Source organism: Pan paniscus, chromosome 10 (assembly GCF_029289425.2).
Source record: "Pan paniscus chromosome 10, NHGRI_mPanPan1-v2.0_pri, whole genome shotgun sequence".
Lineage (NCBI taxonomy): Eukaryota > Metazoa > Chordata > Mammalia > Primates > Hominidae > Pan > Pan paniscus.
Window position 1 is genome coordinate 111,332,399 of NC_073259.2, and position 14,093 is coordinate 111,346,491.

The 14,093-nt window shown below is 37.8% G+C and overlaps 1 protein-coding gene across 2 annotated transcripts in view; it reads right to left on the reverse strand.

The window, feature by feature from the left end:
• C10H12orf42 (chromosome 10 C12orf42 homolog) overlaps positions 1 to 14,093 on the reverse strand; it is a 457,931-nt gene that overhangs the window by 222,998 nt on the left and 220,840 nt on the right. For both annotated transcript variants that reach the window (XR_008620473.1, XR_008620474.2), the window contains exons 1-2: positions 2,233 to 8,157; positions 1,119 to 1,152 (exon numbers count right to left, since the gene is read on the reverse strand). The gene's annotated coding sequence lies outside the window, so the exon portion shown is untranslated. Of the gene's footprint in view, positions 1 to 1,118; positions 1,153 to 2,232 lie in introns of those variants that run through there.

Below are 14,093 nucleotides of genomic sequence, written 5' to 3' on the forward strand. Positions count from 1 at the left end.
TTTTTAAAAAGTAGAGTATTTTTAGATTAAAGAAATAACATATTTTGTGAGCAGGTGGGGAGCTAGAAAATTCCAGTCACCAGGTGTCACACTATCAAACAGCACACCAGGTGTAAAAAGTGGAAAAATAACCTTCTAGGGTATCTGGGGAAAATTCCAAGAAAGGTCAGACAGTGATTATTTTAACCTATGGCAGGCATTTTGCTTTAAAACTTGACAACAAAAAAACTTTGAGTATTAGGAAGATATGTGCTAATTAGGCACAGCTTCCAAATCTGGAAACAAGCACACAGGGAGCAAAGCAGAAGCAGTGGGCACCTATTTTCACCGTCTCTTGCTTTGGCTCACATTATTCCTCAGCATGCCTGGCTGGTCCATTCTTCACCCACCTGTGTAAATCCTGCATGCCCTTCAGGTGTCAGATAAAAGGCCATCAATTCCAGGAAGCTTTCTCTGGTTCGAGTCAATTCAATAAATATTTATTGTTCACCAACACTGTGCCCGGAATTGAGGGATCAGCAGCAATGAAAAGAGACATTGGCCTCAAGTTGCTGAGGGTCTAATGGAAAGAGAGACCCTACACATCCGACAAATATTGATTGAGTGCTCAGTGTAGGCCAGGCACTATTCTAGTAATACCCACTAATCTAGGTAAGTATCAAAGCTCAATTCTGAGAAAAACAGACAATTGTAACATATATGTGTACATACATATACATATGTAATATGTATAAATGTGAAATTACACAAATTATATATGTATGTCAATTTATGTAAATTATAAGCAGACAAATAGTATCACAATTGATTATAAATACAATTAGAATTAATAAAATAATAATAAACCTTTCAAAGTAATTAATTTGTAACTTACAAAACACTTCATATCAGTATCTTACTTGATACCCAGAACAGCCCCATGGGATGAGAAGGACACTTAGTTTCTCAGTGAAGGTGTTTTAGAGATGACAAAGCTGAGAAGGGAGCAAGTGGGGTAAACTTATAAACACATAAACTGGAAGGATAAATTTAAAAATCCAAGAAAGGAGTAACATCTAACAGGAAGAGAGGAAGTAGAATGGGATGGGAAATGGGAACAAATGTGACTTCAAATTTACCTTTGGTTTTCCAGTTCTTATATTTAAACAAAATCTGAAGCAGAGAAGGAAAAACATAAACTTTAGTTGTTATTGTGATGAATAAATAGTCCTTCCTATATTAGACTCTACTTTTCAAAATCGTATCAAAATAACAAAGAAGAAAAATATATAACAAAAAAGAAATTAATAGTATTTTGAAAATACACCTTCCTCTTTGTTTTTACAACATATTGTAAAAATCAAGAGTGATTATAGAATTGGAAGTTCTAGCCTGGCTGGTAGCAATAAGCATCTAATACACTGTCCTTTTTTTTTCTTATTTCTTTCCTTTTCTCTGTCTCCTCTTCTTTATCCCCCTACACGCAATTAAATTATTGTTTTGTATAACAATTGGAGTAAGCTGTTTATACATCTTCTTCCATTAATAGATCATGAGCATCCTGAAGGCAGGGGTCCTGTCTCAGCCACATCTGTATATTCAGAGACTGGCACCTTGCCTGGTTAATAGGTATGTGATTTGTGTTTGTTGCAAAACACACCTATGCAGAACACAAACAGGGGACTTAATCCTAAGCAGTATTAGCAGAGTCTGTTTTATTTTTCCCCGACAGTGACCTGTTTTTTCATTAGCATCCAGAAATGAATTAATAATTTTTCATTAAAAAAAAAACCACCACTCAGGATCAAGCTCATGACGTCTTTAAAGTGTGACTGTTGAATCACAAATCCTCCTGAACTTGTAAGCAAGATTTGGTTGCATTATATACTTGGAGAAAATGAGGATTGGTACTGATTCAAAGAGAGTGCAGGTGTTTAAGCACTTATGAAATTGATTGACTCCCCTCTAGAAGCCAATTGATAATAAGTTTAAGCTTTGGAGTGAGGCTGTAAAAGGTTTGATTATATTAACAATACTAATAGTCATGGGTTCATAAATCTTAAGAGAAAGCATGCATGTGTCACATATAATGCATGAAAAAGTTGTTCTTTTATCATGGATAACTCTCTTTTGTGTGGAGACCCAGTTGATCAGCTATTCCATTATTTGAATAAGTATCTGATGTCTTGTTTTCTTTCAAGAAGGCAGGTGCAGGATGAAGCAGGAAACCTGCCAAGAAAGATGATAAATTACCATTTGGTGCTAGCGACCAGAGCTCTACAAGTACAGGGCTGCCAGGAACTGTGAGGGAGAGTAACCAGAAACAAGGAGGGAAACGACTTCTGATGACAACTTCAGAGATGTTTACTTTTTGTCTTCATTATCTTTGTAGTGTTTTAAGGATCTCTGTTCATTTTGTAACCTACAAAATGAAGTGCTATTTTAAAACAATCATATACTGGCTCAAAATATTCTATTACATCTGCTGAGGTCAAATTTAAAAATTAGAGTTTAGAGGGAGCTGTTCAGAGGAAGGAAGTGGATGACGTAAGTAGACAAATGACATAAAGCAGAGGTGAAATGTGGCTGCAGCTTCATTTGAGGGAGCACCTGGGCTCGACTCGGAGGAAGCACTCTGCCCCAGATCAATTGCATTGACAGGGCCATACTCATATTGTGTTTCATCCCCCAAAACTCAGAAGAATAAAAAGAATAACAACAGTCATGATCATAATAATGGTTTTTGGAATCAGTCTATTTCATTAATATCCCCTGCCTTCAGGTTGACTATTCTGTTATCACAAACTTATCAATCAGTGTTTAATATTCATCAGTGACTCTATTGGAATCACCACTGGCAATGGACTATTCTAAATTTATCAAATTCAACAAGAATTTCTTGAGCCCCTAAAATGTACCTGGCACCCAGCAGGGTGCTCGGGATATAAAGATAGAAGACCCAGTCCCTCCCCTCAAACTCATGCTCTAGTGGAGAGGGACAAATCCAGGGCTGTGTGCTCAGTACTATGGTAAGGATGCAACGGGTGTCACAGGAGAGACTCACCTGAGGAGCCAGGAAGTGCAGGAAAGGGCTTCTAGGAGTGGTGACATCTGAAATGGCAAAGGATGGAGGAGAGGGATATTCAAGGCACTGGGGAAAGAATGAGCTAGAGATGTAGACTTGAATAACACAGCCGTTTACAACCTTCCAGCTTTGTGTCTAGAACTCAGGATGAACATGTGGATGGTAATATATGAATAGAATGAGTCTCAGAGTTTATACTACAAAGGATTCTGGGTTTCAGACTAATGAGTTTGGAATTTATTTTGACACTAATGGGAAGTCCCTAAATAATTTTGAGCAGGGGGAGCCATATGATCAAATAGCATTGGCAGCAAATACTTACAGTACAACATAGTGGACACTGTGCTGAAAACATGACCTAAGTACTACAGAAACGCAGAAAAGGAGGGGGGTAAGGCTGTGCTTCCAGAGGAAGCCACATGTGAGATGAGTTTGAGAGGATCAGGAGGAGTTTACAGGCACAAAGGGAATGGAGAGCATTTCTACTAGATGGAAGTAGGTGGGGGAAGGGAAGGAAGGAAGGAGGGAAGGAAGGAAGAAAGGAAGGAAGGGAGGGAGGGAGGAAAATTGTAAACACACTTCAATAAAACTGTGAAAATCTAAAGAAAACCTTGATTTGATTTAGATGATGTAGACTTGATTTACATTTTTATTATTGATTTTTTTCCAAAGATATTTATTTTATTATTTTTATTTTTATTTTTATTTTTTAAGATTTGATCAATATTTTATTTTATGTATTTATTTATTGTATTATTATTATACTTTAAGTTTTAGGGTACATGTGCACAATGTGCAGGTTAGTTGCATATGTATACATGTGCCATGCTGGTGTGCTGCACCCATTAACTCGTCATTTATCATTAGGTATATCTCCTAATGCTATCCCTCCCCCCTCCCCCTACCCCACAACAGTCCCCAGAGTGTGATGTTCCCCTTCCTGTGTGATTTTTTGTTTTTAATGATCTAAAACATCTAGGTCTTAAAAAATGAAAAACATCCAAAATATGTCAGATTGATAAAGGAGTTGTAATCTGTTCTCTCTTTATCAAAATATAACATAATACCTTTCTTCAGTTATGATAATATCAGAATGGGATAATTTTGACAGTTTCCCAAAACAAGGTAGGAAAGAATTATGAAATAGAGGACAAAACCAATAATCCAGAAATGTGAATTATATGATTTGCTTTGCCAGGGGCAAAGCAGTAACTCTGGGAATTTTTTTCACAGCTCCAAAATAGCAGGACAGCACCTTGTTATGTGTCAGGCAACAGCTGTGTGACTTTTTGCAAGCCACAGTGACCCCTGTAAAGTGGGGCACGGGAGGCCTCCTCTGGATTTCAGGTTTAGCACCTACCTACCCAAGGTGTGTCGTATGCACCCTAAGCTAAGAATCAGTTACTGTATACTTCATGTACAACAGCAGCTTAACCACAACAGCCACACAAACATACCACTATGAAATAATTGTCTTTGGGAAGATACAATGTTTAGATGCAATTTTCACTAGTGGAAGGGACAATCCTTTGAATTTCCATATGTAGCTATGTCAAACAGGAAGCCCTGGACAGTGGCTTTCATACAGGGTGAGAGGCAAGAAAGTGCAATGGGAAAGAGTGAGACCTATCAGCTGTGATGCTGGTTCTGCCAATCACTACTTGTGTGACTCCAGCAAGATATTCCCTTTTAGCCTTAGTTTGCCCCCTCTGTAAAATGGGGACAGTAATGCCAATTTTACTAGGTTTTTATTAGGAGTAAATGAGACAGAGTAGGTAAAGCACTTAGCACTGTGGAAGCTGAGAAAAATATTAAGTAAATGGAAGCTCTAGAAGAATGACAGCAAGCTATGACCATAAAGAGTAAGGCCAAGGACACAGGACACTGGCGGATATAGTACTCTGGGTCCTGTGTTCCCCACTCAAATGCTGCAACCATTATTCATTTTCAACATATGCATTGAATGGTTTCATTTGATTGGCTTTTACCTTGCTGATAGATTTTAATAATTATTTAAAAAACAAACACAGCACTGGATATTAGCTGCACTCTACTATGAAGGAAAATGTATCACTCCAACTGCTAGAGAGCATGTGCTAACAATGTAACTTTAGCTCTATTACCAACTCTGTAATTGTGGACCCATCATTTAAATCTTTGGCATGTTTTCTCATCTATGAAATGAAAGATCTAGACTGCTCATTTACATGATTGGCCTACTCTCAAGTTTATTAATATACAGGATGTTGTGCCTAAAGATCTAAGAGGTGAGAACAAGGAGGTGATATGGAAATAGAGTGACTAAATTACTTTAAGCATTACCTTAGACAGTGTGGTGAAATAAACACAGGTAGGAAGAGGAACACACTCTCCTGGGGCAAAACATTGACCATGGCTGTCTTATTTCTAGGTCTCTAGCATCAGAATTATGTTGGCATTAAAGGAGCCACTCAGGCAATCTGCTCAGTTGAACATGTTAAGACCAAGAAAGGGAATGATAGGAGCTCTTAGTGTTTAGCATATGCCAAGCACTGTACAAAATTATTTACTCCCTACCCAGCACCACTGAGCAAACTGAGGCCCACAAAACAATTTCATCCTTTGATGAAGATCATTCGATTTCTTACTGATTGGTATCTGCCTCCATGGCTTGAGTACATAACCATTATGTTGAGCTGCCCCTCATGAGAAACTGTTTTGAAAACTAGATTTCAATTAATACATTTTCAAGAAAGAACACCCTTATTTTCTAATGCACTCCCTCTGACACCTGATACAGAGATGATAGTGGGTTTCTTTTTCAATGAAAATGGGCTCAAAGAAAATAGTGCAAGACCAAGACTAGACAGAATTTTAGACTTTGAATCACTGAGAGTCTATTTTTCTAAAGAGAATTTAGAAACAAGCAAATCTGAAGCTTTCCAAACACACAGGAGAAAACTGGGGTCCAGGGAGGCAGGTTAACTTAAGTCTGCAGGACATGCAGCTAGTCAGAGGCCACAGCAAGAAGGAATGATCGGGCCTCCTGACTAGCACATGATCTGCTTTTCTGTCTCTTGAATGTCACCCAAGTGTGTTTTCTGTTCAGTATTTTCCAGACTCTCCACTTCTAGTAAATCACAAGTTCATTATAGTCACACCAAACACTACTTTGCTCATTTGTTCCAGTTATTATTTTTATGCTACCTGTGTGTTCCCTAATAGACATGAAGTAGAAGAACATTTTTAACACAGGTTGTTTTCCTCCCACATCTTCAACACCTGATGACATTTAGCTGTTAGGATATTAGTCATTCTTCCTATGCCGATATGACTCAGTCTAGGACCATCTGGGAGCTAGAATCCATATTTTCAGCCTAGATTCACCAATGACCTGTTAGGTGACCACTGGGAGGCCTTTGCCCAGGTTCAGTTCCATAAAAGAAGAAGGAATGTGGCCTTCTTTTTTCACATAGAGTCACTAGGATTTTTTTAAAGGTAATAACAAAATCATAAGAATGTTTTGAGCATACATATATACTATATAATTAAAACTGTAAATAAAATTTTAATGAACATAATGATTGCTTTAAGTAGTTATTTTAAGAATAAACACAGCATTGTATATTGGCCATTTTAGACTGTAATGGAGGGTGTTATCACTCCAACTACTAAAGGACACATTCCATTTATGTAGTTTTACCTCGACCACCAACTCTGTAATCTTGAGCCACCATCTCACTTTCCTGGCATTATCCCATCTGTGAAATGAAAAGTCAGGACTCTGAAATTTCTAATACCATGTCAAGTTTACTAATATACAGGATGTTTTGTCTGAAGACCCAAGAGGTAAGAATAAGAAGGTGGTATGGATATAGTACAATTAAATTACTTTAGGAAGCCAGAAATTAGGGGAAAGAAGAAGGAAAAGGAGGAGGAGAAAGAGAAGAGAAAGAGAAAGAGAAGCACTTGTCTTTTACCTGATGACTTCATGGGTCTGAGTCAGCGTTAATATGTGAGCAGTTTCAGACTGATGCACTCACAGCAGGTCTCCTCATAGTGGCTATTTTACCTAGAAAGCCAAAGTCCAAGGAGGACAAGCAGAAAAGTGCTTTTCGCATACTCACAGTAAGTACTCAGTGTGCTGTCCAGGGTCAAGCAAAATCCCCCCAAGAGCACTCCTATTGCCCTGTCCTGCTTTTTTAGTTCCTCTCTGCCTTTCAGACACTCAGTAAGTTATTACTAAGGGCTTATTCAGGGACAGAAACCCCTCTAAGTGCTTTATTATGTACTCATTTATTTAATCCTCACAACATCCTAGGAAATAGGTACTGATAGTAATTCTATTTTACAGATAAGGAGTTTGAGGCAGAGAGACGCTAAGTAATACAGCCAAGGCAACATAGCTGTCAAGTGGCAGAGCAGGATTCAAACTCAAGACAGTTTATCTGTGATGCCTGTGCTCCTAAACATGGACTTGGAACTCTGGAATCAGATGCTCCTGTGTCCTTCCCAGATGAGATGGTTAACTGTGGGTACATCTTTAAAGTGAGAACAGTAAACTCTACCTCCCTGGGTTGTAGCAAGTATTAAATATGTATAATACTTAGTATATATGGAGCTCTTAATAATTTTTTTCTTTCCCTTAGAAGTCTCCATTTAAATCTCTCCATTTCTCAGTCTATAGAGCTAGAATTCTTCTTATAGATCATTCCTCACTTGTTACCCTTTCTCACTGTGGCTGATTTTGGGAACCTAGTTTATTATACATTGATTCATCTGGGCATGGAAAAAGGTATTTTGTTTTTCTACTGTTTGTGTCTGTCAGTCTGTGTGTGTCTGTGTGTGTATGCATGCACATGAACATGCTCTTGTTTTAAACCTTATTTTCATATTTACTGAATAAATGAATCCTTCTCAAGGTTCAGCACTTGTTGCCAAAAAGAAAACAAAAACAAAAAAACAGAACACAACTTGTTTAAATTTGATAAACAGAGGTTTCCAGCTGCTATGCTTTCAATCTGGCCAAACACTTTATGCTCACTTTAAAATTTGTTTCCTTTAGTTTTCAAGCTCCTAACTGATATGCCAGAATTGAATTATCTTTCCTCCTGATGTCTTCACTGCTTGGTTCTATCCACATTTGGCAATTTTAAAGTTTCAGTCATGAGAAAAGAGATGACCTTTGGAGAAAAAAAAATCACGACTCTTTTTTTTTCCACCAATATTTTATTTACAAGCTTTATAGTAAATGCATTGCCTAAACTCAGTTGAATTTCAATCCTTAAATACTAAATATGTATTTTTATTGATATCTCCTACAACAACCTGAGGTTGATAACCCAAAAAGCAGGACCTTATTTCTATGAGTAAATAATCTTCAAAAGCTTCAGGGATACTGATTTTGCTGAAAAAATCTTACAAAAGGGAAAAATAAAACAGGTTGATAGAATTAGTAAAAAAATGTATACAGATGTTTTTAAAACTATAAAAAAGTATCATGAACGGCCATATGCCAATAATTTTGAAACCTATATTAAACACATTAATTTTGGAAAAAAATGTAAAAAGCCAATATTGACACAAGAAACAAAAAACTTAAATGCACAAACCTATGAAATACGTTGAAATTAAATATATAACATCCTCTCTCTCCCCTCCAAAAACTAGACTAAGATAGTTTTATGCCGAACTTCAAAGGAACAAGTAATCCTGACCTTAGATAAATTGCTCTATAACACAGAGAAATAAGAAAAGCAGCCCAATTACTTTTATGAGGCTATAATTTTATAACAAAAATTAAGGAAGGGCATATAAATAGAGAAAACTTATAGGCCAATTTCATTTAATAAAATAGGTGTAAAATCCCAAATACAATACTAGCTCGCAGAATTCAATGGAATATTGATCAAGTATTACGATCAAGTAGGATTTTTTTTTTTTTACTCAGGAAAACAAGACAGACAAACTTTTTTTAAAAAGCCATTTCATTGGCTGGGCACAGTGGGTCACACCTGTAATCCCAGTGACTTGGGAGGTTGAGACCAGAGTTTGAGACCAGCCTGGGCAAAATAGGGAGACATTGTCTCTACTAACAATAAAAATAAATTAGCTGGACATGGTGGCATGCTCCTGTAATCCCTACTACTCAGGAGGCTGAGGTGAAAGGATCTCTTGAGCCCAGGAGTTCAAGGTTACAGTGAGCTATGATCATGCCTCCGCACTCCAGCCTGGGTGACAGGGCAAGATTCTGTCTCTAGAAAACAAAATTCCATTTAATTCATGTTAATGTACTAAAAAAGAAAAATTGCATAGTCACCTTAGTAGACATATAGGGGGAAAAACTTTTAATAAATTTTAATGTCAAGGTAATACGTGTTTTAAAAAGTTAAAACTGCAAATAATAGTTCTGTAACATGATAATAAGCTATCTACCAAAAACCTACAGCAAGCATTATACTTAATGAAAAAACTTTTCACTCGTTTTCTTTAAGGATCTAAACAAACAAAGTTGATGACTCCCATAATTATTATTCTTCCTAGTGTTTGCGGAAGATTCTAATGTTAATCCTTGATAATTACTTACCACCCTCTGCACTAGGCCCAGCTCTAGAGACCTCTTCCCTGGTACTCTCCCCATTGCAAGAGTGAACTTCCCATCCCATTGTTCACAAGTGTGACCGTCCCATGTCCAAGGAGGAGCATTAACAATTACCCTGTAGTTCTGCCATTGTGCTTTTTCCTCTGCCATAAGAAGGCGATGTATCAGCTAGGGGTTGCTTCTTCCATCTGGATCCCAAAGAAAGGAGACAGAGCTGCTGTCGACCACAACCAATGGGGTAGGTAAAGGTGACCAAAAAATAGATCAATCTTTGATCTTGTAAACCTCTGAGATTTGGGAGTGATGTGATTTATTATCATAACGTAATGAAAGCTGACCAATATAGTACACTGTAGGTTAGGATGGCTGTTATTCAGTCTATTTGTGCAATTGATGAACAGGATAGGAGTTTTCATAGTTGTTTTTGATTTAGCCCTCCTCATCATCCTCCTTCTAGAATTGATAATATGTGATAATTAATGTTACTTTTAGGTCAATTGGTGATGATACTTGAAGTAGAGTTGAGATTAGTGCTAGTTTTTGAAATATTTTTAAAAATTAGAGAAGGGAGTGAAAGGGAAATAAAATTTTTACAATTAGATAGTATAATTATTTACAATAAAAACACAGGAAATTTTTTTAAAGTGCTATTACTAATCAAGTTTGGGAAGATTGCAGGATACAAAATCAAACAAAATTCAACAACTTACACTAGCAAAATCATACCAAGCGATACTCACTCTTCAAGGTGAAGAACCATAGCTCCCTGTAATTTCTGTGTGGCCTGTCCATGATGACTTCCTTCCAAAAAGTACCATATGGAAAGGGGGATAGAAAGAATAACTGTACATTAATTCAAAAATTATAATAAACTTATTAATTTATAACACAAATAACACTATTTAATGAAAAGTAACTATGTTTTCCAAAAAAATTAAACAGAAGAATGACATTATGTTACATTTCTGCAAATCTCTAATGTTTGGTTAAACTATCGTATCTGCTTCTGCATTATGGTTCATTTAGCTTCTGGAAAATGAGAATGAAAAGGTAAATAATTTCTTAATGTAAATATGAAAAGTATTTTGATCTTACAGACTCCTCAAAAGGGTATCAGAGATCTCTGGTAGTTTCTGGATTACACTTGAGAACCACTGATATATAATAAAAATTCATCTGATCTTGATGGGCACAATTTTTTTTTTTTTTTTTTTGAGACGGAGTCTCACTCTGTCACCCAGGCTGGAGTGCAGTGGTGTGATCCTGGCTCACCCAAGCTCCACCTCCCGGGTTCACGCCATTCTCCTGCCTCAACCTCCTCAGCAGCTGCGACCACAGGCACCCGCCAAAACGCCCGGCTAATTTTTTGTATTTTTAGTAGAGATGGGGTTTCACTGTGCTAGCCAGGACGATCTCAATCTCCTGGCCTCGTGATCCGCCTGCCTCGGCCTCCCAAAGTGCTGGGATTACAGGCATGAGCCACTGCACCCGATGAGCACAATTTTTTAATTCTATTAAGAGATACAGAAAATATCTAAATAAGTTGAAGAATAAATCACATTCATGGATAGAATATTGAAAGATTTTTAAAAGTAAATTTCTTTCTGAAAATTGCTCAATATATTAAAAAAAGGAATTGCACCCAGAATTTCATCAAGATATTTATTGAGAACAAAAAGTGGATGGTAGGGAAGGAACTTAACAAACTGATTCAAAAATGAAAACCTTAGAAAAAGGGTACTCAAATAACAAATATGGTGTGGGAGCAACAATGGGGGGGCTATGTCTACCAGATGTTAAGGGTTTTTTTAAAACCACCTTAGCCATGTGGATTTTCTGTGAAAATGAAACTAGCTCGTTTCAAAAGATGCTTTTAGAAATCATTTTATCCTCCACTGAACCAAAATACACTTTAAAAATCATCTCTGTTTTTTCTCCACTAAGACAGAAAAAAGAGCAAAAACAAAAAAAGCCCAAGAGTGTAATATTGCAAACTGAGCATTCAGTGATTTGTAGAGCTGGGGTCTGCCCAGTCATATGGAAAGGACATGCTGGGAGCATTAGAAGGGGCTGTGTTGAGGAGAGCTGTTGGGATAAAATGGGGACAGCTCATCTCCACTCCTGCACTGGGCTGTGGCTGGGCACGTGGCACCTGCCAGTCAGCACAGGTGAGCTGGGTGAGTGGTCTCATCACCCCTTGGTATGTGCTGACGTGAAACAGCAGGCAGGAGAGATGAACAAGACAGGCTCTTCTTCCATTGCTCATGTATTAATAGCAACGTGGACATTTCACTGGGGCTCTAAGTGGGGAAACTCACTCCGTATTTTTGGCCTGTTCCTTCCAAAGAATCTAATAGCGATTCCTCCAAAATAAATCCAATGGCTTCTCTCAGTACTACCACTGTAAGTGCACCTGACAGCCAAGTTTTGATAAATAGGCATGTAGAAACTCCACATTTTCCCCTCCTGAATGTTCCTGTCAGCCATTATTCTCCTCCCTGCATCTGAGTTTGACTGCTTTAGATAGCTTATATAAGTGGGAGGCAGTATTTGTCCTTCTGTGCCTGGCTTATTTCACTTAACATAATCTCCTCTGGGCTCATCTGCGTTGTTGCCTAAGGCAGGATTTCCTTCTCTTTTAAGGCTGAATAATATTCCATCATCAGTAGGTATAAAGTTTTGATGATGCAAGATAAAATAAGATCCAGAGATCTGCTGTACCACATCATGCCTATAGTTCACAATACTTTATTATATGCTTAAAATGCTCTTAAGAAGGTAGATCTCAAGTTAAGTGTTCTTACTGCCCCCCACCACCACACACCAAATGGGCAGGAGGAAACTTGGAGGTGATGGATGTTTATTACACTGATTGTGGTAATGGTTCCTCAGATGTATGCATGTATTCAAACCCATCAAAATGCATACATTAGATATATGCAGGGTTTTTATTATATCTCAATAAAGCTGTTAAATATATGTGTGTATATGTATTTATATACTTATTGATGTATATATTTTGCTGTTTTATATAAAATAGATATAGAAATAAAAGCAAAAATATAGGCAATGTTTGGAAGCTACAGCTGGCAGAAAGAGAAATTGCTAACAAAATTGGTTTCCCCAGGAACTCACCTTCCACACATGCTAGTTCACTGTTCCTGTCAGAAATCACTGATAGAGAAAAACCAGTGTCATGAGAGAGCAGGAAATGAGATGTCAACATAATGACTAGGTGTGTGGTTGAAAATGACTAGGTGTGTGGTTGAAGATGAATTTACTCTTCCTGAAACGCTAGCTTGAAATGTTAAAGCTGATGCCTCTTATGGGTTTGAATACAGGCAGGAGAAAGAGTCCAGCTTTCTCTCTCTCATGTTGAAAGATGGGACACCATGGCATGGAGACAGCAGGTAACCCAGACATAAGTTGTAATTATTGGAGAACAGGTTTTCTGCTTTCATGGTGCTCTGTTTAGGCTAATAACATGGGAACTAAGACTGGAAGTGAAAGCATATGACAGGGTAAGTATAAAATATCCATTCGTTGATCAGGAAACATTTGTTGATGCCCAACTGTTTACTGAACACTGATAGAGGCATTAGGAATTTAACAACATCAACAATAATAATATTAATAATTAACATTGAATATGTACAATGTCCCAGATACTCTTTTGAGCCCTTGACAAATATGACCTCACTTCATTCTTACAATAACCTAAGAAGTGGATACTGCTATTACCCACATTTTGTAGGCAAGGAACCAGAGGCTTTACAGATTAGGTGATTTGCTGTGGGTCATATAGATTGTAGTAGTGGAGCAGGGATTCACATGTAATCCAGTGGCAGGGTCTGTGCTGTGAGCAACAACAACAGAAAAGAAGTATATTTCATTTTTCAAATCTTGAGTGGGGCCGGGTGCGGTGGTTCATGCCTGTAATCCCAGCACTTTGGGAGGCCGAGGCAGGCAGATCATTTGAGGTCAGGAGTTCAAGACCAGCCTGGCCAACATGGCGAAACCCCATCTCTACTAAAAATACAAAAAGTTAGCCAGGCATGGTAGCATGCACCTGTAATCTCAGCTACTCGGGAGGTTGAGGCAGGAGAATGACTTCAGCTGGGGAGGCAGAGGCTGTAGAGAGCTGAGACTGCACCACTGCGCTCCAACCTGGGTGACAGAGTGAGACTCCATCTCCACACACAAAAAAATCTTGAATGGTAGGGGAGACAGAAACAAGTAAAGGATAAAATACAATAAATAAATAATACTAGTTATGAAAGCTATTTGTTATTGAGTGTTTTGCTCTGAGCAGCCAGCACGGTGCTAAGAACTTTACCAAGGTTTTCCCACTTAGTCCACCACACGAACCTATGGATTAGAGTTGTTCTCTTCAGCTCATGGAGTGAGAACTGACACCAAGGGAAGAGAAAGTGACTTGCAGATCACCCA